Source organism: Pogona vitticeps, chromosome 6 (genome assembly GCF_051106095.1).
Source record: "Pogona vitticeps strain Pit_001003342236 chromosome 6, PviZW2.1, whole genome shotgun sequence".
Lineage (NCBI taxonomy): Eukaryota > Metazoa > Chordata > Lepidosauria > Squamata > Agamidae > Pogona > Pogona vitticeps.
In genome coordinates, this window is record NC_135788.1 from 86462470 (window position 1) to 86488444 (window position 25975).

At 40.4% G+C, this 25975-nt stretch overlaps 1 protein-coding gene and 1 long non-coding RNA gene across 2 annotated transcripts in view; one reads left to right on the forward strand and one right to left on the reverse strand.

The window, feature by feature from the left end:
- Positions 1 to 25975, forward strand: part of MYO1D (myosin ID) — a 218128-nt gene that overhangs the window by 13899 nt on the left and 178254 nt on the right. The gene's annotated exons all lie outside the window — the stretch shown is intronic.
- On the reverse strand, positions 12436 to 16628 carry LOC144583612 (uncharacterized). The gene is made up of 2 exons (XR_013537512.1): positions 16040 to 16628; positions 12436 to 12808 (listed from the first exon to the last, which is right to left on the reverse strand). It is a non-coding gene; the product is annotated as an uncharacterized LOC144583612 (long non-coding RNA).

The window sequence follows — 25975 nt, forward strand, 5'->3', positions numbered from 1 at the left end:
TAAATATAAACATATATAAAAAGAATTAAATAAGTACTATATTAAAATGTTAATTAAGATTAATAACAAAACACATTTAAAACAACAGAGCACAACATTCCATTTAATAATAATAATAATAATAATAATAATAATAATAATAATAATAATAATAATAATAATAATAATAATAATAATAATAATAATTTATTGTCATTGTAAGTACACAGTATACCCATACAACGAAATTCACAGACACCCAGAGACCAGACACATGCACACACATAAAATTCCCCAAACACTCCCCACCCATTAAAAGTCCCCCACTAAAGATACAAACATCTACACCGCAGGCCAAGTAACACAGTCCAACTAATTATTCACTCCTGGTGGTCTTTAAGCTCATTATTAATTGCCTTTTATTTAAAATCTGTCTGCAGAAGTTTGGATCCTTTGAAATTTCCAAAGGTAGCTCCACGTAGAGTGTGTTACAGTAATCTAACCAAGATTTGAGGAGAGCATGTGTCACTGTGGCCAGATCAGACCTCTCAAGAAATGGGAACACCTGGCGCACTAGTTTTCACTGTACAAAGGCACTCCTGGCAACTGCTGAAACGTGAGCATCTAGGCTTACAGATGAATCCAGGAGCATCCCCAAATTGTGTGTCTGTGTTTTCAGAGGCAGTATAACTCCAACCAGCATAGGCTGTAACCCTATTCTTTGATCTGGGTTTTGACTGACCAGGAACACCTCGGTCCTGTCTGGATTAAGTTTCAGTTTATTTGCTCTCATCCAGCCCATTACTGACACCAGAAACTGATTTAGAACTGAGACAGTTTCTTTGGATTTAGATGGAAAGGAGAGATAGTGTTGGGTGTCATCTGCATACTGGTGACACCAAACCCCAAAACTCCAGACATCCTCTCCCAGTGGTTTCATGAGGATATTAAATAGCATAGAGGAACACCACAAGCCAAAGGCCAAGCTGTTGAAAAGGAGTCCCCCAGCACCACCCCCTGGGTTCTCTCCTCCAAGGAGGACCAGAGCTGTTGTAAACACATTGCCTTGAAGTCTCATCTGAAAGAGACGGGCCAGAATGATACCATGGTCAATGGTGTTGAAAGCCGCTGAGAGTACAAAAAGTAGAAGGGGATATGGGGGGGAAAGAAGGGGGAGGCAAACACAAAATATACTGTCATCCAATCTGTTTGCTCATGTTGCAACAATCAAGTCCACTTTTTGCCTTTCTACAATTTGATTTCCAGGTTTCAACTTACAGTTATATCTCTTAGCGCTTGAATAACGTAGAATTAAATTATCTGGTGAGTCAAGCCATTTATATAATAAATCCCATCATTCAGTTGCCTTTTGTATTGTTTTCCAATACAAAAAAAATGCTTTTGTATGAAGTGCTGATCAAAACTTTCTGCAGGTAGCTTCTTCGTCAGCACTACACATGAGAAAGAAAATATTTTTCAAAAATGTAATCTGTTTAGGTAAATTCAGTTTGCCAGTTAAACCGCTTCACGATCCTGGAATTGGGCAGGGGAGGGAGCTGACCTAGATAGGATTGTTTGAGGTTGTTGTGTAGTATTTGAATCCAAATTGTATGAGATGCTATATTGCACCTCCCCGTGACCTCAGGGGACTCCATTTAGACCACACCAACCTGTTCCAAAAGGGCTAGTGTAGTAGCAGCCTAGTGACTTTTCTGAGGGGAGGGATTTCTTGTTCAGGGGGATTTAGTTTATGAGCAGTTGGAAGCACAGAAATCTCTGAAGTACTCCTTGTAAATCCTACATAGCCCCACCCCCACATCCCTGTTGGTTTCTGGGATTATAATTCTAAATATACCCTGATACAGAAGATGCAAAGTCAACTCTGCAAGAACTGTAGCTGGAACTACATTCTTCACCAGTTTTTTAAAAAAATATTTTGTTCTAAACTTAGGACCTGGCTACAAATTGTGCTGAAATTACTAAAGACATATGTAACTGTTGTGGATATCGTTTTAATAAGGACACAGAATATGAAAGTCTGGATGGGTGACTGTAGTGTCTTTGTTTTTCTCCATGGTTTTAGATTAAAACCTTTTCCTTCTGCTTGCTTCTAAACTATATAGGAAATGAATGCCCCTTTTGATTGCCAGATAAAATATTATTTCAAAAAATATCTGTCGTACTGATGTTCTCTTAAACTGGTCATAAATTTACCTTTGGAGTTGTAGCTGATAAGTCTTCTGAAAACTGTTTTTGTGTTGGTGAGGAGTTTGTGTAGCCGGCAGGGAGTTCACATTATTATTGCCAGTGAAAAGCCAAACTCACCACAAGAATGTCCCTATAACCCCTCTAATTCCAAACATATTACTTCCTTTGGAAAAGCATGAGCAAACTAGGCCAGAGAGACTTCCTAAAATCAGCTTGTCCGTTAAACAAGCCTTATGAGCACTCTTATGCTAGAAAAGGAGTAGGCATGCAATGATGGGTCATGGATATAGCAAACATTTTTATTCCTCTGTGTTCTGGGCTTACCTGTGACTGAGCTTTTTGCAACAACAGTAGACAAGAATCTGACTCAAAGGGACTCGTGTGGAAGTACAAATTAATTTGGTTGTTACTATTTTGTCCTCCTGTCTGTGAAGGCCTTTTGTCTCTTTGTCATTTGCCACCTCTCACATCAGTGCATTGGATAGCTTGACTTTCCATAGCCAGCTGCAAAATATTCCCTAATCATAATTTTTCTCCAGGTGACCAAACAGGGAAGATTCTGTACAGTATTTAATATTTACGATGGCTACCAGTGAGATATAGGATGGTAAACATTTATATAAGATTTTAAAAAAAACTTTTGCAGACTTCTTGGAGAGGCTAATTCATGAAGAGCATGCTTGCACGTAATACTTTTGCTGCTTCTGATAGAATTACACGTCATAGTGGGCAAGGTTGTGATGAGGTACTATCAAAGCCTTGTTTGGACTTATTTGCTCTGGTCGTTATAAGGCAGGGATGAGAAATGTTTCTTCATAAAAAGTTAATTACATCACCCATCAGTTGGCAGAGTGGCCTCGGCTGCCAGATGGGCGGTATATAAATAAAATAAACTTTCACCGTAATTTTTGTGTCATGTAGAAAAAGCTTATCCTGAAGAACTTCTGCTTGTGGTACTTCGGTTGAAAGCACAAGAGGCATACAGTATTTTGTATTATATATCCCCTTCTGCTGCTAACTCCAGATTATGTAAAGAAGCAGCATTTCATGGTTTGTAAGCTGATTATATTGCTATAGGTCAATTGATTTTAGGTTGGTAGCAGCATATTCAGCGCAAAATTGGGATTAGTGTTTTGGGTAGGTGTGAAACTGAAAAGTCATATACAGTAATATAAGACTTACAACACACTCTCCCTCTTCCTCTCTCTCCCTCTCCCTCCTTCCCTCTCTCTTTGGGTATACTCAAGATTATTTAGAATTCAGAAGCATATACAGTAAGAACATTTGATGTGGTTGTTTACTTACACTTCCTAATAGCAATACCATCAGTGAGTCACCTTTTTTTTCTTTTAACAAAAGTGCCTGAGCATTTGACATACAGCCTTTTAAACGTGTACTCCAAAACCAGTGAAGTGCTCTATATAGAATGTCCTTGTATTTCTCACTATTGGTGAGAGAATCACTCCTCCCAAACGGTGTTGGTAGGATTAATATAATAGAAATATTTTTATTTTCATTGACAGAGTAGCTTTTTTAATGTTTATAAGTTCAGGAGGAGACCCCCCCCCCCAAAAAAAAATTCCATGAAAAAAAATCTCACTTGGACTTAACCTTGGAATTTGCATGACATATTATTGCACAGTCATAGTTATTCAGATATCCTGGATATTTTTTAAAGCTTTTAAAATAGTAATCACCTTTTTACCTGGAGTGACCAAAAACTGGCTTCTGAGTGAATCAAGGAACCCCTTTATTTAATGCAGCACACTTTAATGGGTGCATATACGGTTCTAGATTTCTCTCTATAGTACAGTTAAGCCAGTAACAACTTGACTTCAGTCATTGGCCCAGTCCACTGAAAGGTGGGATACAGTTGATTTCTAACAAAGCAATTGGATATGACAACACCTACATATGTTGTATTGTAAGTCTCATTGTGCAAGGAAGAAAGTTGTCAAGAAAAAAAAAACTTTGTTTGAAATGGGATGTTGGAGAATTAGCTTTGCAGATGCCATGGATTGCCATAAAGACAAAAAAGTGGATTCTAGATCAAACCAATTGGAAGCTTAAATGACTAAATTTAGACTATCATACTTTGGACATAATAATACTAGGAAAAGTAGAAGGCAGGAAGAAAAGAGAAAGATCTAATGTGAAGTTGATTGATCCCATAAATGAAGTTATGCCCTTGACTTTGAAAGGGCAGTTAATAATAGGACTTTTCAGAAGTCATTAATTTATAGAGTCACCATATAAGATGGTGTAGAAGTAGCACCTAGCAATATTGCATACACAGTCATTCTTCCGGTGGCAAAAGCAACTACAGATAGGGGAGGGAACTGATTTTATTGTATTGGTTCTCTGCAGCTTCTTTCTCTCTCTCAAATTTGGAAGGAATTACAGTAATTGAAGAATACTTCCTAGCCTCCATGGAGCTTGAATTGTCAGCTTCTACGTATAATGTTCAGAGTTGGCTTTGATCTGTTCTTACATCTGCTTAATGTTCTTAACAAATATGCAAGAGGACATAAGAATATTAATAGCTCAGGAGTGAGGCTACTATTCTGCTAGTGATACCTAGCCTTGGATTTCTTTATTAAACATTCTGAAGGTGCTGTCTCTGTCATTAATCAGTTCACTGAAACAGTGATCAAATGAATGATGAGATGACAGGCAGGTTATAGTTGAATATAAACAAGGAGGTGATATAGGTATGCCTGTAATCAACTGGGGTCAGGAGGCCCCAGGTACAGTATAGAATGTAGGAGTCCTGTGCATCTGCCCCCTTCCTTAAAAGAACTAAACAGTTTTGTCTTATGGTTGTTATGTAGCATCAAGTCAGAACCGACTTACAGGAACTCTTACAGGGCTTTCAAGGTAAATATTAAAGGAGTAGTTTTACTAGCCCCTCCCCCAGTTAATTTCCATGGCTGAGTAGAGATTCGAACCAAGGCTGCCTGAGTCATAGTCTGTCATTCTATCCACTACACCTATTGTGTATCAAGTCTTATGGTTAGGAACATGTTTATCAGGACCATTTGTTTTGTGCAGGATTAGTTCTGGTTTGGAGAGAGAAGGGAACTTACAATTGTAATCATGCTTTTTTGACCTTTAGGCTTGACTGTTGTAATGGCAGTCTGTGTGGGGCCTATCCTTGAAAACAACATGAATGTTTTAGCAGGAGCAAAACAGAACTGTGTGTTTCTTTACATATACTAAAAAAGATGAGCACATAGCCAATATTATAACTGCTCTGGCTTTCTATATGTCTGTGGGTCATTGTGCATTTTTTTCGTGGCTGGGCAATAGAATATAATATACAAAGGAAAAAGGAGAGAAATTTGAAATATTTATGAAATAAGCAGAATGATCATTCCTTACATTGGTAAATCTATAAATAAAGCAACATTCTTCAGACTGTAATTTAGTGGTTTTGCACTGGAATATCCCATTGCCTAAAATGCCTACTTCAAATTCAGTGCCATTGTATCTTGAGAAACTCAAATACTGTATCATGTCCCTTTACTGATTTCAAATTTGTATCTGTTGTTTTGTGCAGAGACTGACCTAGTTGTCCTAGGAAGAATGCAGAAGGGGACTGCATGCAAATGATAACATATTGATAGAGGAGCACAGTCTTTGTTGTGGTAGACTCTGGGCTGTGCAGAATAAGGCATAGCTGTACGAAATATTTTTCCAGCTGACAGTAGTCTCTGAGGTACGTCTAGCTGCAGTCTTGTTCATAAGTTTCTTAAGAAATGCCCATCAGAGGTTTTTAAGTGAGAAGTGGATATCTTGCATTTAGAAGTATTCCAGCCTTACATCTAACTTGCAATTCACCAAAAAGGCAGTGTGATCCAAACAAAAATCCATAACATTGAAGGACTATTTTGTGCCAGTATACTGGCTGAAATCCAGTAGTAAGTCACTGTCACATACAGCACTGATGGTACCTGTCTGTCATGGGTTTGGAGGGAAAGTTCCATCCTATGGGGAGTGGAAGGCGGGACATCAGGGGGAGGAGCTGTACTGTATATATGTTTGGAGCTTGTGTGGAGAAGAAGAGAGTTGGAGTCTGTGTGTCAGACTGAGTACAACTGTGTGTCAGTTAGTACATACCTGATAGGTTCAGGTTTCTTTATAGGTAGCCAGAACTGATAGGTTCAGGGTCTGTGCTTTACTTTAAAGTGTTCTGTGTGAACCAAACTGTTGTATGTATGATTGAGACTAAGCCACGTTACAGTATCTTATTTACTTGATCTTTTTATTTACCCTGTTTGTTATTTAAATAAACCTTGTTCTTTTGTTTGTTAAAAATCCATTCCTGGTCTGTGTGACTTCTTATAGGGAATGGTTGGTGGCAGCTTAGTTAAAGGGTGATATACTCCAGTAGGTCTGGGGTTGTCACATTGATTGGTGTCCAGCGTGTGGGATACGACTGGTCCAGTTGTCCAGTGGTCCAGCAAAGCCTTGGCAAGTGTGCCCAGAGCAAGGGGGGTCTAGTCAGGGAAAATCTGAGAGCGCGTAGGTAATCTTCTAGGCTTACCTCACGGGGAGGTAGGCTAGTGGAAGAACGTGCACACTCAGATTGGGGACTAGATTAGGGAGCTCTGAGGCAACCCGTTTTGGCGGGAAAGGGCTGAGGCAAAGCTGTGTGAAGTAACAGTGATCTAGCCTGTCTGCTGGGAGGCCTAGCAGAGGGGGTGAATTCTGCCTGGCAACAGTTGCAAGTTAGTGCTGAAGGAACAGTAGCAATCTATAGAAGGCTGTTCCTGAGGCAAAAGAAAAAAAGTCCTCATTTTATTTTGAGGCTTGACTTTTGAAGGCAGCCTGTTCTGGGGGGGATTATGCCCTTGACTCGAAGCCAAATGGCAGAAATGGGTGAAGTAAGAGACCCACAGGTAGACCAAGGTTCTGAGGAGGAATTTGGCTCAGTGCAGGATGAGAACACGGGAGAACTGACCCCAGAACTCAGAAAAATGCTCCGAGCCCAACTGCATGAACTGAGGGTGAGGGAACTGGCGTTTGAAAGGGAAGTGAAACAGAGACTGTTGGAAGTAGACAAAATGGTGTTTGAGCTGAAGAAGATGGAAATAAGGAGTAGAAATAGGAATAACAATAATGGTGAAGGGAAGCCCTCAGACATGAAACCACAAAGACCTCAGATTTTGGAGGGAAAACCAAAACCAGATGAGAAAGACTCCAAGTACAGCAGAAAATGTTATTTCTGTCAAGGAAAGGGCCATCTAATCTCAGAGTGTGAGAAATTAAAGCAGCTAAAGGGAAATTTGCCTCATGATTTGAGTGGAACCAAGCCAAAAGCTGTGTTCTGTGTCCAGAAAGAGCAAAGCTCCTTGCCACTGAGGGAGCCTGTTGCCATGGCTACTCAATCTGGAACAGTTACATCTGCTGATCAGGCTGGGGAAAATGGTCCTCTTGTGGAGGTCAAGCGCTGCTTACTAGTGAGGACAGATTCGCAGTTGTTTGAGACCGCAGGGGTGGACGTAGGAATACTTGACCATCAGTATAAGGGGCTAAGGGATACTTGTTCCCAGGTGACCCTGTGCCATCCAGATATTATTCCTAGGAAGTATATAATCCCAAATGAGAGCTTGAAGGTGGCAGGGATTGAGGGACAGGTGATCTCACTGCCAGTAGCTGAGGTACCTGTGAGCTTTCAAGGCTGGAGGGGAGTGTGGCGGCTAGCGATTTCATCGACTCTGCCAGCAGCCGTGCTCGTGGGAAATGACCTGGCTGAACATGTGAAACGGGTGCTAGTGATTACACGCTCACAAGCTACCACGGAGACAGTTCAGGGGGGTACTGACGAGCCCAAGGCTGAAGCAGATGAGGGTAGTTCCGAAGCTGTGGTAGAAACCTTAACCACAGACAGCAAACTTGGCCAAGAGCAAAAGGCAGACGCCACTCTCCGAAAGTGTTTTGAAAAGGTGACAGACACCCAGCTAACACCTGAAACCCCAGCGAGATTTCGCGAGAAAAAGGGAATTTTATATAGAGAGACCCTAATGAATATCTCAAAAGGGGGAGATGGGATCAGAAGTCAGCTAGTGGTACCTGAAAAGTATCGCCCCATGATCTTACAAAGGGGGCACTCTGACATGTTTGCTGCACACTTAGGGGTGAACAAAACCCAGCAGAGAATCACACAAAATTTTTACTGGCCTGAAATAGGGAAGCAGATCAAGGAGTTCTGTAAACAATGTGATGTGTGTCAGAGGCAGGGGAATAACCGTGACAGGACCAAAGCGAAGTTGTGCCCTTTGCCTGTGATTGACACCCCGTTCAAATGTATAGGAGTGGATATTGTGGGACCTTTGCCCAAGGCCACAAAGAGGGGGAACAGGTTCATTCTCACCATTGTGGACCATGCCACGAGGTACCCCGAAGCCATTCCCTTGACTAACATTGAAACTAACACAGTGGCAGATGCCTTGGTGGGGTATATGTCCAGGATGGGATTTGCCTCAGAAATAATCACAGATTTGGGCACATCGTTTACATCAAAGCTCATGAAACGGTTATGGCAAATCTGTGGAATTAAACACAAGGAAACCACTGCCTATCACCCTGAAAGTAATGGGTTAACGGAGAAGTTCAATGGGACTCTGATGCGCATGATTAGGGCTTACTTGGCAGAGAATCCAAACAATTGGGACCAGAAGCTGCAATCCCTTTTGTTTGCTAATCGATCAGTGCCCCAAGCCAGTACCGGGTTCAGTCCGTTTGAACTTTTGTTTGGGAGAAGGGTGAAAGGTCCACTAGATTTAATCAAACAAAATTGGGAGCAGATCACCCAGGATGACCCACAAGACGTTGTGACATATATAGACTCTTTAATGAATGACCTAAAGAGAAACCTGGAGCTAGCAGCAGAGAACCTGCAAGCTCAGAAGGTTAGACAGAAAACCTAGTATGACCAGAAAGCCAGGGAGAGGCACTTTAACCCAGGGGAGGAAGTGCTTTGGCCTAGGCCCTGCAAAGAGAACAAACTGCAGCTGGGTAGCCCAGAAATAAAATACTTGGGTCACATAGTAGGGGGAGGAATGATCAAACCCCTAGAGGCCAAGATAGAAGCCGTTCGTGATTGGCCCAGGCCCAACACCAAGAAAAAAGTCAAATCATTTCTTGGGTTGGTGGGCTACTACAGAAAGTTCATTCCAAGGTTTAGCGAGATGGCGACTCCGCTGACCGATCTGACGTGGAAGAAGACTGATGACCGCATCCCGTGGACCAGCGACTGTGAGGAGGCGTTCCGGAGGTTGAAGGAGGCGCTCATCAATTATCCAGTGCTGCGTGCTCCTGACTTCGACCGGGAGTTCATCATCTACCCCGATGCGTCTAACAGCGGGGTAGGAGCAGTTCTTTGCCAGGAGGATGAAAATGGTGACCAGCATCCAGTGTCCTACCTGAGTAGGAAACTCCAGAAAGGTGAGAGACATTTGGCAACCGTGGAGAAGGAGTGCTTGGCCATAGTATACGCGATCCAGAAGGCCAAACCTTACATCTGGGGAAGACATTTTGTTCTGTGCACTGACCACTCACCACTGCAGTGGTTAAAGACAATGAAAACCCACAATAGTAAACTTATGAGGTGGGCTTTAAACCTGCAAGATTATGACTTTGAAGTGAAGGTGGTCAGAGGGTCAATGAACTGTGTTGCTGACGCCTTGTCAAGAAGACCCGAAGAGTGAAGACGGCGAAGAAACATGGACTATGTATATTTTGGTGACCAAAAGTTAAATGTACCTGTTTTTTTTTTTAACAGGCTTGGTTTGTATTAATAAAGGTAACTTAATGTATTGTAAAGGTTAATGTTTAAATGCATAAGTAATATGTTTAACCTAGAGTGTAAGTATGGGATTGTGTTATTGTATAACTGTTTTTGTGTGTTTTGATCCTGGTTGTTTCTTTGGAGAAAAGCACTTTAGCTTTTCCCCTGCAAAACAACTTATAAAGAGGGGAGGTGTCACATACAGCACTTGATGGTACCTGTCTGTCATGGGTTTGGAGGGAAAGTTCCATCCTATGGGGAGTGGAAGGCGGGACATCAGGGGGAGGAGCTGTACTGTATATATGTTTGGAACTTGTGTGGAGAAGAAGAGAGTTGGAGTCTGTGTGTCAGACTGAGTACAACTGTGTGTCAGTTAGTACATACCTGATAGGTTCAGGTTTCTTTATAGGTAGCCAGAACTGATAGGTTCAGGGTCTGTGCTTTACTTTAAAGTGTTCTGTGTGAACCAAACTGTTGTATGTATGATTGAGACTAAGCCACGTTACAGTATCTTATTTACTTGATCTTTTTATTTACCCTGTTTGTTATTTAAATAAACCTTGTTCTTTTGTTTGTTAAAAATCCATTCCTGGTCTGTGTGACTTCTTATAGGGAATGGTTGGTGGCAGCTTAGTTAAAGGGTGATATACTCCAGTAGGTCTGGGGTTGTCACAGTCACAACTAAAGTAACCCCATTGATTAAATGGAACATATTTAGGTTTTGACCACCAATGACCACTGATTCAGTGAGCCTACTGTACTCTAGTTACAGTTTAGTACTGGATATCAGCCACTGAATCTCTGATTCTTCTTTGTGGTCTCTGTGAATGCACACAACTGGTTTTAGTGCGCTTTTGTCTTTTACATGTGGTAGTTATTGTATAAGTAAAATGGACATATACTTCTTTCTGTTGTTATTGTTATATGCCATCAAGTTACTTCTGATTTAAGGCAACCCTATAAATTAGGGATTTCCAGTGGGTCCCATTGTTAACAGCCCTGTTCAACTCTTGCGAACTCAAGATTGTGACTTCAGTTACTGAGTCAATCCACCTTGTATTTGGTCTCTCTTTTTGCTGCCTTCACCTTTCCATAGCATTGTTGTCTTCTCCACTGAGCCTTGTCTTCTCATGATGTGCCCAAAGTATGATAGCTTCAGTCAGTCAATTTTGCTTTTGGAGAGAGTTTGGGTTGGATTTGATTTGATTTGACTTGATGGATGCTCTTCTAATGTATGACCATCTTGCATAGTTTCATTCTGCCCTGAAGTCCTAGTATACATGAAACACAACCCGTGTCTGTGGAACTGTGATTAAAAGTTAGTGAGGTAATCTTTGAGTCTGAGGTAACAGCATAAATCTTTCTTTCTTTCTTTCTTTCTTTCTTTCTTTCTTTCTTTCTTTCTTTCTTTCTTTCTTTCTTTCTTTCTTTCTTTCTTTCTTTCTTTCTTTCTTTCTTTCTTTCTTTCTTTGTTTCTTTCTTTCTTTCTTTGTTTCTTTGTTTGTTTGTTTGTTTGTTTGTTTCTTTCTTTCTTTCTTTCTTTCTTTCTTTCTTTCTTTCTTTCTTTCTTTCTTTCTTTCTTTCTTTCTTTCTTTCTTTCTTTGTGCGGTTGAGTTCACACACCTGATTTGTTGGTTATCCCTTGACAACTAATTAGGAGCTTCCCACAGTCAGGTTACAGGGATCACATTGTTTTTCCGGATCTCAAATGCAGGAGTCAAGAGGAATCAGCTGAAGCAATGGCATTGCAGAAACAAGAAATTACCTTATATCTGTGGTGTTTATGTCTGCAGGATCATTATAATACAGTAGTTGTACAGTGGAACCTCTGCTTACGAACTTAATCCGTCCCAGACGATGTTCATAAGTTGAAATGTTTGTAAGTAGAAGAACCATTTCCCATAGGAATGCATTGCAAACCGATGAATCCGTTCTGGCCGAAGAAAAAAATACCCCCCAAAATAAAACATGGGCTCCAAAAAAAAAACCCAAAACAAATCCAAAAATAAACAGAAATATAACCCCACCAGCCCAATCCCACCCTGCAAGACAATTTTTTTTTAAAAACCAAAAAGCAGCACCTTACCTTCATTGCTGTGACTGCTGCTGCCAGGAGGCCTCCCAGGCTCCAGCTGCCACTGCTGGGTCAGGGCTTCTCTGCCGCCATTGGAGGCTTTGCCAGGGTTTGCCACAAGCACCTCCTTTCTCCACCGCCATCCACTGCTGGGCCAGGGTTTCTGTGCTGGTCTACCCTGGGAAAGCCTGCGTCAGCGGTGCAGAAACCCTGGCCCAGCAGTGGATGGTGGTGGAGAGAGGCGGCGCTTGTGGTGAGCCCCAGGAAAGCCTCCCATGGTGGCAGATGACCCGCGCTGCGGTGGAGAAAGGCGGCGCTTGCGATGAGCCCCGAGAAAGCCGCTGCCAGCGGCGCTGGAAGCCTGAGAGGCTGAGCCCAGCCAGGATGGTCTGGTGGCTTGCCTCCCGGCAGCGGTGGAAACCCGGGAGGTTGAGCCTCCCTTTTCCTAACCGTTGGGGCGAAAGAGCTACAAAGCAGCAGCCTCTTCACCACCAACGGTTAGCAAATTTAAATTTCCCGCCCTTTCCCCCTGCCTTTTTTCGTTCGTATGTTGAAGCGCTGCTCGCAAGTAGAGGCAAAATTTTGTGGATGGAACTGTTCGTAAGTTGAAATGTTTGTATTTAGGGACGTTCGTAAATAGAGGTTCCACTGTACTGTTCTGTTACTACTGTGTTACCTTATTACTCTGTATAATTTCAATTATGTAAGGGTTTAAGAAGCTTTAAAATGGTAACATAATATTTGACCCTTGCTACCTGGCCAGCCTCCTTCATGGATTGCTGCCTTGTCGTGGCGAGGGGGCTTGAGTAACTCAGAGAAGCTATGGGCTATGCCGTGCAGGGACACCCAAGACGGACAGGACATAGTGGAGAGTTCCGACTAAATGCAATCCACCTGGAGTAGGAATTGGCAAGCCACTCCAGTATCTTTGCCAAGAACGCCCCATGATCAGAAACAAAAGGCTAAAAGATATGACGCTGGAAGATGGGCCCCTCAGGTCGGAAGGCGTCCAACATGCTACTGAGGAAGAGCGGAGGACAAGTACAAGTAGCTCCAGAGCTAATGAAGTGGTTGGGCCAAAGCCGAAAGGACGCTCAGCTGTGGACGTGCCTGGAAGTGAAAGGAAAATCCAATGCTGCAAAGAAAAATACTGCATAGGAACCTGGAATGTAAGATCTATGAACGTTGGGAAGCTGGAGGTGGTCAAACAGGAGATGGCAAGAATAAACATCGACATCCTGGGCATCAGTGAACTAAAATGGACAGGAATGGGCGAATTCAGCTCAGATGATTATCATATCTACTATTGTGGGCAAGAATCCCGTAGAAGGAATGGAGTAGCCCTCATAGTCAACAAAAGAGTGGGAAAAGCTGTAATGGGATACAATCTCAAAAATGATAGAATGATGTCAATACGAATCCAAGGCAGACCATTCAACATCACAATAATCCAAGTTTATGCACCAACCAGCATTGCTGAGGAGACTGAAATTGAACAATTCTATGAAGATTTACAACACCTTCTAGAACTGACACCAAAGAAAGATGTTCTTCTCATTCTAGGGGACTGGAATGCTAAAGTAGGGAGCCAAGAGATAAAAGGAACAACAGGGAAGTTTGGCCTTGGAGTTCAGAACGAAGCAGGACAAAGGCTAATAGAGTTTTGTCAAGAGAATAAGCTGGTCATCACAAATACTCTTTTTCAACAACACAAGAGGCGACTCTATACATGGAAATCACCAGATGGGCAATATCGAAATCAGATTGATTATATTCTCTGCAGCCAAAGATGGAGAAGCTCTATACAGTCAGCAAAAACAAGACCTGGAGCTGACTGCGGTTCTGATCATCAGCTTCTCATAGCAAAATTCAAGCTTAGACTGAAGAGATTAGGAAAAACCACTGGGCCACTCAGGTATAATCTAAACCAAATCCCTTATGAATACACAGTGGAAGTAAAGAACAGATTTAAGGAACTAGATTTGGTGGACAGAGTGCCTGAAGAACTTTGGATAGAGGCTCGTAACATTGTCCAGGAGGCAGCAACGAAAACCATCCCAAAGAAAAGGAAATGCAAGAAAGCAAAGTGGCTGTCCAATGAGGCCTTAGAAATAGCAGAGAGGAGAAGGGAAGCAAAATGCAAGGGAGATAGGGAAAGTTACAGAAACTTGAATGCAGACTTCCAAAGAATAGCAAGGAGAGACAAGAGGGCCTTCTTAAATGAACAATGCAAAGAAATAGAGGAAGATAACAGAAAAGGAAAGACCAGAGATCTGTTCAGGAAAATTGGAGATATTAGAGGAACATTTTGCGCAAAGATGAACATGATAAAAGACAAAAATGGGAGGGACCTAACAGAAGCAGAAGACGTCAAGAAGAGGTGGCAAGAATACACAGAGGAATTATATCAGAAAGATTTGGATATCCCGGACAACCCAGACAATGTAGTTGCTGACCTTGAGCCAGACATCCTGGAGAGCGAAGTCAAGTGGGCCTTAGAAAGCCTGGCTAACAACAAGGCCAGTGGAGGTGATGGCATTCCAGTTGAACTATTTAAAATCTTGAAAGATGATGCTGTTAAGGTGCTACATTCAATATGCCAGCAAGTTTGGAAAACTCAACAGTGGCCAGAGGATTGGAAAAGATCAGTCTACATCCCAATCCCAAAGAAAGGCAGTGCCAAAGAATGCTCCAACTACCGTACAATTGCACTCATTTCACACGCTAGCAAGGTTATGCTCAAAATCCTACAAGGTAGGCTTCAGCAGTATGTGGACCGAGAACTCCCAGAAGTACAAGCTGGATTCCGAAGAGGCAGAGGAACTCGAGACCAAATTGCTAACTTGCGCTGGATTATGGAGAAAGCCAGAGAGTTCCAGAAAAATATCTACTTCTGCTTCATTGACTATGCGAAAGCCTTTGACTGTGTGGACCACAGCAAACTATGGCAAGTTCTTAAAGAAATGGGAGTGCCTGACCACCTTATCCATCTCCTGAGAAACCTATATGTGGGACAGGAAGCAACAGTTAGAACTGGTCATGGAACAACTGAGTGGTTCAAAATTGGGAAAGGAGTACGGCAAGGCTGTATATTGTCCCCCAGCTTATTTAACTTATATGCAGAATACATCATGCGGAAGGCTGGACTGGAAGAAACCCAAGCCGGAATTAAGATTGCCGGAAGAAATATCAACAACCTCCGATATGCAGATGATACCACTCTGATGGCAGAAAGTGAGTAGGAATTAAAGAACCTTGTAATGAGAGTGAAAGAGGAGAGTGCAAAAAACGGTCTGAAACTCAACATCAAAAAAACTAAGATCATGGCCACTGGTCCCATCACCTCCTGGGAAATAGAAGGGGAAGATATGGAGGCAGTGTCAAATTTTATCTTCCTGGGCTCCATGATCACTGCAGATGGAGACAGCAGCCCTGAAATTAAAAGGCGCCTTCTTCTTGGGAGGAAAGCGATGACAAATCTTGACAGCATCTTGAAAAGCAGAGACATCACCTTGCCAACAAAAGTCCGAATAGTCAAAGCTATGTTTTTTCCTGTCATGATGTATGGAAGTGAGAGCTGGACCATAAAGAAAGCAGACCGCCGAAGAATTGATGCCTTTGAATTGTGGTGCTGGAGGAGGCTCTTGAGAATCCCCTGGACTGCAAGGAGAACAAACCTATCAGTTCTAAAGGAAATCAACCCTGAATGCTCACTGGAAGGACAGATCCTGAAGCTGAGGCTCCGGTACTTTGGCCATCTCATGAGAAGAAAAGAGTCCTTGGAAAAAACCTTGATGTTAGAAAGGTGTGATGGCAAGAGGAGAAGGGGACGACCGAGGATGAGATGGCTGGACAGTGTCATTGAAGCAACCAACATGAACCTGACACAACTCCGGGAGGCAGTAGAAGACAGGAGGGCCTGGCGTGCTCTGGTCCATGGGGTCACGAAGAGTCGGACACGACTAAACGACTAAACACACACACACCTGGCCAGCACTTAAGGGAGTATCTTTTTACTAATTTGCCAAATGACTTTTGAGAAGCTTACAGAGAGAGCATTGACTTAATAGGCCTCTCATATCATAATGATCTTATTCCTTCCTGTCAACAGCCCTGAGAGTTAGGAAGTTGTTCCTGCCATACAAGTAGGCCTTGAAGTTGGGAAAAGAGGGCTTGACCAAGGCCATCCCTATGTAGTCACAGTTGGCTGTGCTTTACTTAATGGAAAACAAAAAAAATACTGAAATCTTGAAAGGTTACCACTGACGAAACTCCAAATAGATCACCATATCGAAGGGACATATGCTGCTCTTTAAAAAAAAAAAAAAATCAAAGCCCAGAGAAACCTATTCATTCTCTCAGTATGGAGAACAGGCCTATCTCTGTGTGGAAGGCAAAGCAGTCAGAAATTGCTGTGTGCTAGGTTCTTGATTATCTCCTGACTTTTGTTGCTGCTAGCAAAGTAAAAGTTCATTTGTTGTCAAGGAATTCTTTATAACCCAGCTGTGGGTGGGAACTATTTTAAGAAATGCAAAATGCAGAAAATATTGTTTTCCTTCAGCTCCTCATTCCCCAGTTTTTTTGTTTTTGCTTTATTTCAGTTTTGTTGTTGGGTGGAGGGTGCAGGAGTTGCCAGTTCAATTGATCTCATTGATGACATGGCAACATCTCAGATGGCTTGATTAAGAGCTTCCTTTTGCTTTTGTTTAAACCTGTAATCTGTTAGCCAAAGAGAGGAGCTTACTGGTGGCGTTCAGTTTTAAATTTGTTCCATCCTCCTCTGTTAAGATAACATCATCCAGAAGGGAAAACAATATATATTAAGAAAAATGTTCCATAACTAATGATTGGACTCTTGTTTCTTGTTCCAAAAGTGCAGGAGTGGTACTTGTTTCCACTCCCATCTTGCTTACTTATCCATATTCCTGGAACTTTTTGATTTCTAGGGCTACTATTGAACATTTTACAAATGGCCATTGGAATGCTGGTAACACATACTTTGTGGTTATTATATGTATATGGCACACACTTTATTCACTGTTACTTTGAACAGATATTCTAGTGTAGTAAAGACTAATAATTAACTTCTGGATCAATAAACAACTGAAAATGCCAGCAAATTCTTATTGCTGATGTCTTGGTATAAGATGCCCTTCAGAACTCATAAAATGTAAATGCAACCCTGAAGCCAGTTGTTCTTCAAAGGGTCCTGTTGTAGGTTGGTTACCTTAAATGCTTGTTGGCAACAAGCACATTCTGTTCAGGAAATGGATTTTGTGATACCTGTTATTTTACATGTGATTGATTCTAGTTGAGAGGGACAAACAGTTGCTATAGGAGATGACAACAGGCTTAAGAGGCGGAGTTAATTTTCCACCTCACCCTGTTTGTTAGCCTCAAGCAGAAACATACTGTGTGGTGTTAGCCAGTTTTGGTGGTGGCTATGGCAAGTCTCTGTTTTTCTGCCTGCCTGCTTGTCTTATGCAGGTTTATTCTTTCCTTCTTTTTGTTTATCAATGGAACCATTCTCTGCTCATTCATTTCCATAAATTACATCTGGTTGTGAGGAGAGTAAACTGTGCTAATTCATTTGGCTGTTTTTGCCTTGGTGGAGGGAGCTCCGGTGTGTCTGAGACCACAGCTCTAAATTGATGGAACAAGTGAACCTGTATGTGAATGTATAGTACTTGGCGAATGTTCCTTTACCCCATGCCTAACTTTCCTTGGTTACATTCAACACATTTGTATATACACTACTGTACTTACATTGCAAAAAACTGCAGTGATAAGTTGCTCCGTCATCAGAGACCCATAGCAATTGCCTCAGAAAGCAACTATACCTATTTAGCTCTGTCTAATTTTGGAGGTATGTCCTTTATGCAGAAGGCCATGACGAATAAAGCTGAAATAATAGGAAGGTTGTCTCTTGAGGTTTTATGATACCAAGTGCCACATGACTGTGGGATATTTGCAGCCTGATCTTTGGAAGTCTAGAAATATTTTTCTATTCCCCATTCATGTGTATTTGGGTCTAATAAAAAGATACTTGATGGCAGATTTTAATACATTTGCATTTTTCTTGTACCTCAGCCGTAATGGAAGAACAGGAGTGTTCTTGCCACCAAGCTAAGCACAACAACTTCCATTTATGCTGGCAAGGCGAACTGCAGGCTAAATAAGACTTGCTTCACTAAACAGCATGGTAACTACATGAAACCTTGTCCTCTAATATCTGTTCAGTAGGGAAAACACACAGATTAAATGATAGGGAGAATAAATTAGTAGCAAGGGAATTTCAGTCTGCAGAAACAAGGTAATTGGTTAAGTGTTTTCCTTGTTACTTCATGGAGAAAGAATATTTTGAAGCATACAAGCTTGCTTGTTTGAACTGGAAGTCTTCAGCAAACATTAATTTAGTTTTGTGTGTTTCTTTTATTGGAAGATTAAGGGAGCAGTAAAGAGAAGGTAGGATTATCAGGGAAAGGGATGTGTAAGTGAATGAGAGAGGAAATCACTATAAAATGTTGGAAGTGGTCTCAGTAGTGACTTTCAGAAAATGCAAATTTTTTTAGCGTTGAAGTTTTTAAAGCAAAATCAGGATTGTTTCCCAAAAGTCACTGAAATCAATTGGCTGGAAAGTCAGTTTGCTGCTATTTTTACTGCTTGCTGTTGGCTGCTTCTTTCCTTTAGAGAGCTACAATGGCAACTTGTTCTTTTCAAGTCTTTATTATGATTATGAATTGTTTAGTGCCATCTCCGAAGGAGGAAATACCTAATAATCCACTGTAGCTCAGCTGTACTGTCTGGGACAAAAGATATCCAGCAAATATTTCTTGCTCCTTCAAGCTTTGTTATGTGATGTGATCTTAATGTTGATTATTTTAATTGGTAAAGAAACTGCAATTTGAGTTAAATAACTTTTCTTAATAATGGAAACACTTTCTACTAATCAAATACTCAATATATTGTCCAACTTTTTATTAAGCCTTTAATGTTATCTTTTTAGGGGTTCCCAACCCTTGGGTCCTCAGATGTTCTTACACTAAAACTCCCAGAGGCCTTCACCATTTGTGGGAGTTGTAGTCCAAGAACATCTGGGGGCCTTAGGTTGGGAACCACTGAGTTAAATCAATTATTGTCTGATTTGATTATTTTAATTAGCATTGTTTATTTGCCAATAAACTCATAAGCTTTTTACTTTCCAGAATTTGGGTTGGTGGCATACTGTTGATGAACAATAAATCTATTCATAGAAAACATTCATTATCATAGAACTGCAGAGCTGGAAGGGACCCTATGGATCATCAAGTCCAGCTCCTGTCAGGGAGATACAGTGGGCAAGCGATCTCTCAACCTCTGGCTCTGCAGCCAGATACCTAAACCTGCTATCTAGCAGTTGATGAGGGTAATATGTTGCAGAAGTATTGACTTTAAAGACCATGTATGGATCTACTCATAGCTACCTCCTTACTTATCTTCTGTTTCTAACCTGTCGTACAGTATAGGTTAAAATGTGTATTTTGAACTGTAGACTTTTACTTTCATTTCCAAATTGTAGCCATCTTTTTAGATGTGGAGTAGGCAAACTGTGGCCCACCAAATGTTACAGATATTGTGTAGGCAAAAGGTGTCCCTTTGAGTCCCCATCACTCTTCACCACTGGCTACATTGATTAGCAATCATGGGAGTTGCAGTTCAATAGCTTGTGGAGCGCCATAAATTGCCAGCCCGTGGATTAGGACAAAGAAAACTGTATCACCTTGAAGTCTGATATATATTTGTAACATGATGTTTTCTAGGCCTGCTTCACTTGCCTAAAGTTCTCATAAGACTATGGTGATCTGAAAAAAGCATTACACATTAAAATGAGTTTTTTTTCCTATACATACATAAACCTGAATCTACTTGTTAGTTCCAGCTACAGTAGACCTGCTGAATCAATGAGACTTCACTAAGTGTTGACTTACCAGGGTTAAATGGCCTAAATTCTAGGATTTACGCCATTATCTTTTCAAGTGAGGTGTTTTTAGGGCTCTTATCCATCTAGAACTGGGATGGTCAACTTTGGCCAAGCAGGTGTGGTCCATAATTCCTGATAGCTTCAGTCAGTTTAGCTCATGGTAAGAGATACTTAGAAATGCAGTTTCATAACACCTGGAGGGCCACAATTGGTGTCTTACTAATAAATCTAGCAATTAATCCTCTATTTTCTAGAATAGTTGATTGTTATTAATCTGTAGTGAAAAATTGCAGCCTGTTCATACTTGGTGGCATGCTCTTGTTTGCATTTTCCTTGCTTTCCAGCCAAGTTCAGCAGGTGGGTCTTTATAGTCTCTGGAGCAAAAATTAATCTCAGGAACAAAATTAAGTTTTGTTTAGTTAATCACTAACCTTCATCATAATTGAGATCTCAGCTCCTCTTTCTCAAAGTTGAGCAGGTACTAGTATTTCACTAGTTCTTAAAAATAACATAAAATGTTCCCAGTTTAATGTTTTCTTTTGTTTTGGTTTAAAAAAATGAAAACCAGATTAGCATTGCTCAGGTGAATGAGAGCAACCCAACAGTGTACAGAAATCCAGTTGTCTGGTCTAGATGGTTGTATATTTGCCTGAGGCATTGAAAGGTAGTTTTAATAGGATGAGATGGAGTGGGGTGAAATTCCAGTCTTGAGGGAGGGTGACATGGCTGTTCTAAAAATGTCTGATTTTACAACTGCTCAGGTCTTTGGAATGTTTATGAATGAGTCTGAGTATATGGGGTTGGAATACAAGGGGGAAAAGCCCTTTTAAGGTTTTTAGAGATTATTTGACCCTCATAATTAGATATTTAATGTAGATTTTACTATTGTTGTCTATTAAATCAGCTACATCTGCTTTGACTATTGCAGCCTAAACAGTTGGGAGGGAATGCAATTTATTGTGGGATTTTCTACTTATCCATGTTGAAAAAATTTCGATGTGTTATTGGAACTTGATTTTACAATTTCAAGTATCTAATTTTTTTCATTGTAAACATAATGTCAAGATTTTGACTCGATGGCCTCTGGTTAGTTTACAATAAGCTAAAAAAGACCTTTGTATTTTATATAACCAGAATAGTGCATCATACTAATGATATGGTGTGTGTTTCTGTAGGAAAACACACACACACACACAAATTAGTGATGCACTATTCTGGTTAGTTCACAATAAACAAAATAACAGATAAATAACTAAAAGGTGTAAAACTATTAAAAAAAAACATAAAACCACCAGAATATCAACAATAAAATGGCACTTTTCTCTGTGAAAGCAAAAACAGACTGCAATACTTCAATTTCCAGTTTTTCACAATTATTAATCTGGCTGCCATTTTCATACCTGTTATTAGGTCTTCTTTTGACCACTCATGCTATCTTTCTTTAAAAATAAGCAATAATGTAGTATTTGGAGAGAGTTCTATTACTGTTTGTACAATTCCATGTCTTTAAATACTGACTTTCCGATTGCTAAATTTGTTTTCCTAGAGAAAGCAATACCTGTATCTAGGATAGATGGAACCACCAGTGAGCAGCAGATGTACCCATAGTCTGGTCTGTGTATTCACACACACGTGTGTGTGCAAATGTGTGTCTGTCTATCTTCAGATATAGATACATAGATATGCACATATATATGTCAGTGTATTTTGTAATACACTATATTTCATGGTTCTGCATTTAATATAGAGTATTTAAACAGAAATATATCAGTTCTCCCCCCCTGGTTACCATACCTGTTTGATTTTATATTTGGCCCCAGTTTTTCTTTTCTGCTGCTTCTGAGAAAAATACCACGTCACATTATTTGTTGACAAGAAGATGTGGCATGTTAAGGACTTGCTAGTTCATGTATCATACTTAGTTATAATTGGAATTTCTACAGTTATATCTTAGAACTGCAGAGCTGGAAAAGACACTATGGATCATCAAGGCCAGCCCCTGTCAAGGGCGCACATGGTTTGATATGCAATGTTTCAGTTTTTACACTACATTTCTTCATTTGCATGTCAACTGTTTCATGTATGGCAGGTGTCTTTGAACATGAGCAGAGTACAGTCACTCCAGACTTACTTACTTGTTTGTTTATTGCAACTGTGTGCCATCTTTTTTCCCTAGTGGCAAGAGTCAAGGCAGCTCCCTGATAATTAAAACAGTCACAAAATAAAAACAAGATACATGATTCATGAAAAAGTTATGAAAATGAAAAATTAACTATCAGTGGTCATGAGATTAGGGAGCAGAGTCTACTGGTTAGAAAGCTCTAATCAGGAAAGCTCAAGGCTCTCCTATTTTGTAAAGGGGCACCACCGCATTAGTGTGCCAGGATATTTTAGTGGAAGGAAGACACAAGCTTTGTTGAGAAGTTACGAGAACATGTCGACACGAGCATGCAAATTTGCCATAGATATTTCACCCTACACATTGATTCTCTTCCTGGAATAACACTTTTTGCTAAATAATCAAATATGGATTTGCATTATATTTTCTGTTGCAAAGTGTGTAGAGTATGTTACCTCAGTTAATATGTACTGGTGGACTAACACAAATAGGTTTGAGATTTCACCTTGAAATAAACCTTTCTATGTTGATGTCTTTGCAAAATATTTTGTTCCCTGTGCATCTCAAAGCATGCTTTGGCATGTTTTAAGCCGTGCCCTAATTCAGCTAGGCTTACTTGTTTATGTAGAATGACTCTTGTGACTTAAAAAACCCAGCCACTCTGGTGTTCATTGTAAGTGCTGGTAATAATAATGACAACAGCAAACTAAGGTAACGTCCCAGGGGATTTTGCAATCCGAGACTCAGTTTGAAAATTATTATCCTAGCCTATCAAGTTTTTTTTTTTAAATGACTGGTTCCTATTTATGTCAATGTGTCTTGAACTTCATAAACTCTTAGCTTTTTCATCCTCCTTAATACACAGAATCTTCACATCCAGCTGTATGATTGTAGCTCATTGCTGTGTGCGGGGAGTGAGCAGCAGTGTAGACTGGAATGCTAATCATATACAGTACTATAATTTAAAGGGGAGTAGCCTCCAGAAGTCAGAAGCTCTTCTGTGTTCTACCTTCTTTACTGTACAAGTTTTGTAGCTTCAGTTCTATGCCTCTTTTGATGGGAGTACAAGATCTGTGCTTCTGTTTGCTGTGGGATCCTCTCCTTCCATTAAATTGCACTCACCATTCAAAAGATTTGTATCAGACAAGCAGAGTCTCTTCCATAGTTTCTTTAGAAAGCCTTGGGTTCAACATTTAAAAAGGCAACATAGAGATAACTTAAATACATCTGTACAAGGTAGAATTGATACTGTCAGTATCTATACTGGATTAACTAGTCTCTTCAGGGGAGACATATGTGCTGTCTTGTGTATTCTGAGCTATATTTCTACCTTTTCTGTAGCATGCCTTGGCTTAGTAGATCTGTCCCAGTAATGCACACTAACAAGCTGTTCGGTAATAGACAATCTAATGCACACATGCATTCAGTTTTGAAATAGAATTTACTGAAATAGAATGTAGTAAACCCAATTTGAGTTGTGCCCTCCTCTTATAATAGCTAAGTAACCAGCGACTTTCCCGGTCATATTTGCATAAAAAGACATTTTTAATAGCTGAAGTCATCCCTTTTCATAAAGTAGAGGCTCCCCCCCGGCCTGTTTATCATACATGCACGTACATGCTAACTTCAATATTACTCTGAAATTCAAGGAAGAATTTATTAAGTAAGAGCTACAACACATATAAGGTTGAAACACTTTGTGACACCCGGGGGGGGGGGCGGTCATAACCCCCAGGTTTGGAAACACTGGCCTACAAGCATGTTCTTGGTTTAAAGTGTGAGGTCTGAAGGAAGAGACAACTTTAATGAGTACATTAAACCACATTGGACTGGATTTTGGCTTTGGACCATTATAGCAGTCCTAGCAAATGGGATTTTGGGACTTCTTTAGGACTCCAGAAGACAGGACATAGTTGAAAAATAAAACATTCCTGGATTTCATGAGATCTTTCCTGAAGATGCTGAAGGAAAAAAAAAAGGGCAACTAAGATGGGGAAAGATGGCTTGGAAAAGAGTGGTTCTCTGCTTTGGCACTGACCAGTATCAAATACTTCTGGGGACAGAACAAGGCTTACAAGCCTCTATTTCTGCATGACCCAATCTTAGCAAATGAGAAGTGAAGGCTAATTAAGCTCTTTCTGAAAAACCTTGGAATTTTGGTAAGATGTGTATGACTTAAACTGAGAAGGGATTTTAGCCCTTTTGGAGGGATTCCTCTTGAGCCAGTTGTCGAGAATAGCAACAAGAAATGTGGGTGAAGTGGCAGAATGGCAGAACACTGGGAAACTGAAGCCTTCAGCTTAGATGGCATTTTTGAATAAAAGCATGATAAGAGGTTGGAACAGCTCAGTCTGGGTACATGTTTATTGGTGTGAAGTGGACAGAAGAATAGGGCATCCTTCCAACTGATAACTGGGAAGCCGTTGCACACTGAATTCATTATTTTGGGCTTTTTTGCATCTTATGATATTACTGCTTACTTTAAACATTGCAATGCATGGGACTAATTGCAATCTCTTAAGGAAACATTATATATGCATACTTAAATATACATATATACATATACAACTGGGGTGGGATGACAGTCATATTTCCTAAGTGCTGCGACCTGTCAACAGCATTTATCTTCTACCTCTTATATCTTATACATTTCCAGTGTGCTTTCTCATGTTCACAAAAACAAATGTGTACACCGGGTGTATAGAATCTGCAAACGTTTGCAATCTCTGAAGAGCTATTGGATGTAGGCCAAGACATTTTTTCTCTATTTTGTCAGCAACCTTATTTCAAGTCAACAACTTGCTTTAGAGGATGTTGGACTCAGTGGCCTTTGGGGTCCCTTCTAGCTCTATAATCCTATGATTTATTAAAATTGACTTCTGTCATTTTCTGTATCTGTTAAAGCTATTATGTTGATTTGTGTTCCACTTCAGACGTTTGCACTATTCTGAGTTACAGCATACTGGTTCTACAAAATGTTGTAGATCAGCTATATAGTGTCACGGCTGTAAACAGCCTGCAATAGAATTATACAGTATAGCTTATTTTGGGGGGCAAATAATGCTTTCTGTTGGATTCTGCAGTTTGGTCTCTTTTAGCAATTTTGGATTTTCCCCCCTTGATTCTTAGCAATGCAATTTTCAAAGCTAGAATACACATCAGAACCATAGTGATAACTTGTTTGTAAGAATGTTAATGATGTTATTAGTACATATTACACTTTGATCATGATGAAACTTATTGTTCTGCACTGGAGAACATTCTCTTGACCATTGCCATATTGGCTGTTGTCATTACCTATCATTAACATTATTTTAAAATTAAAATAGTAGGTGTGGAAATACAGCTGCTTTCATTAAAAGGTTGCCTATAATAAGCAACCTTATGGGACAGTTTCTGTACTGCTGGGTTAATATACAGAACTCAGTGATAAAACAGCATCTCATAAAAGAGCAGAATTTAAGGGAAAACCTCTAATGAGAAATAATATTGTGCTCACAATTTCTCCTGGGTTGTAAATTATTTTGCCTTGTCATGAATTAACTAGAAAGTTCATTTCCATGTTTGTGCATGAGATTATGCCATTGTAATAACAAACAATTTGTTTGAACAAAAATAAAAACAGAGATGATGGAATGGGAAAAAATCCTGTAATAAATTATTTGTGTTACATCAGTGGCTTTATGAGGCATGTTTAGTTTAGTGCACTGGTTCTTAACCTTGGGTTACTCAGGAGTTTTGGACTGCAACTCCCAGAAGCCTTTACCACCAGCTGTCCCGACTGGGGTTTCTGGGAGTTGCAGTTCAAAAGCATCCGAGTAACAAAGGTTAAGAACCACTGGT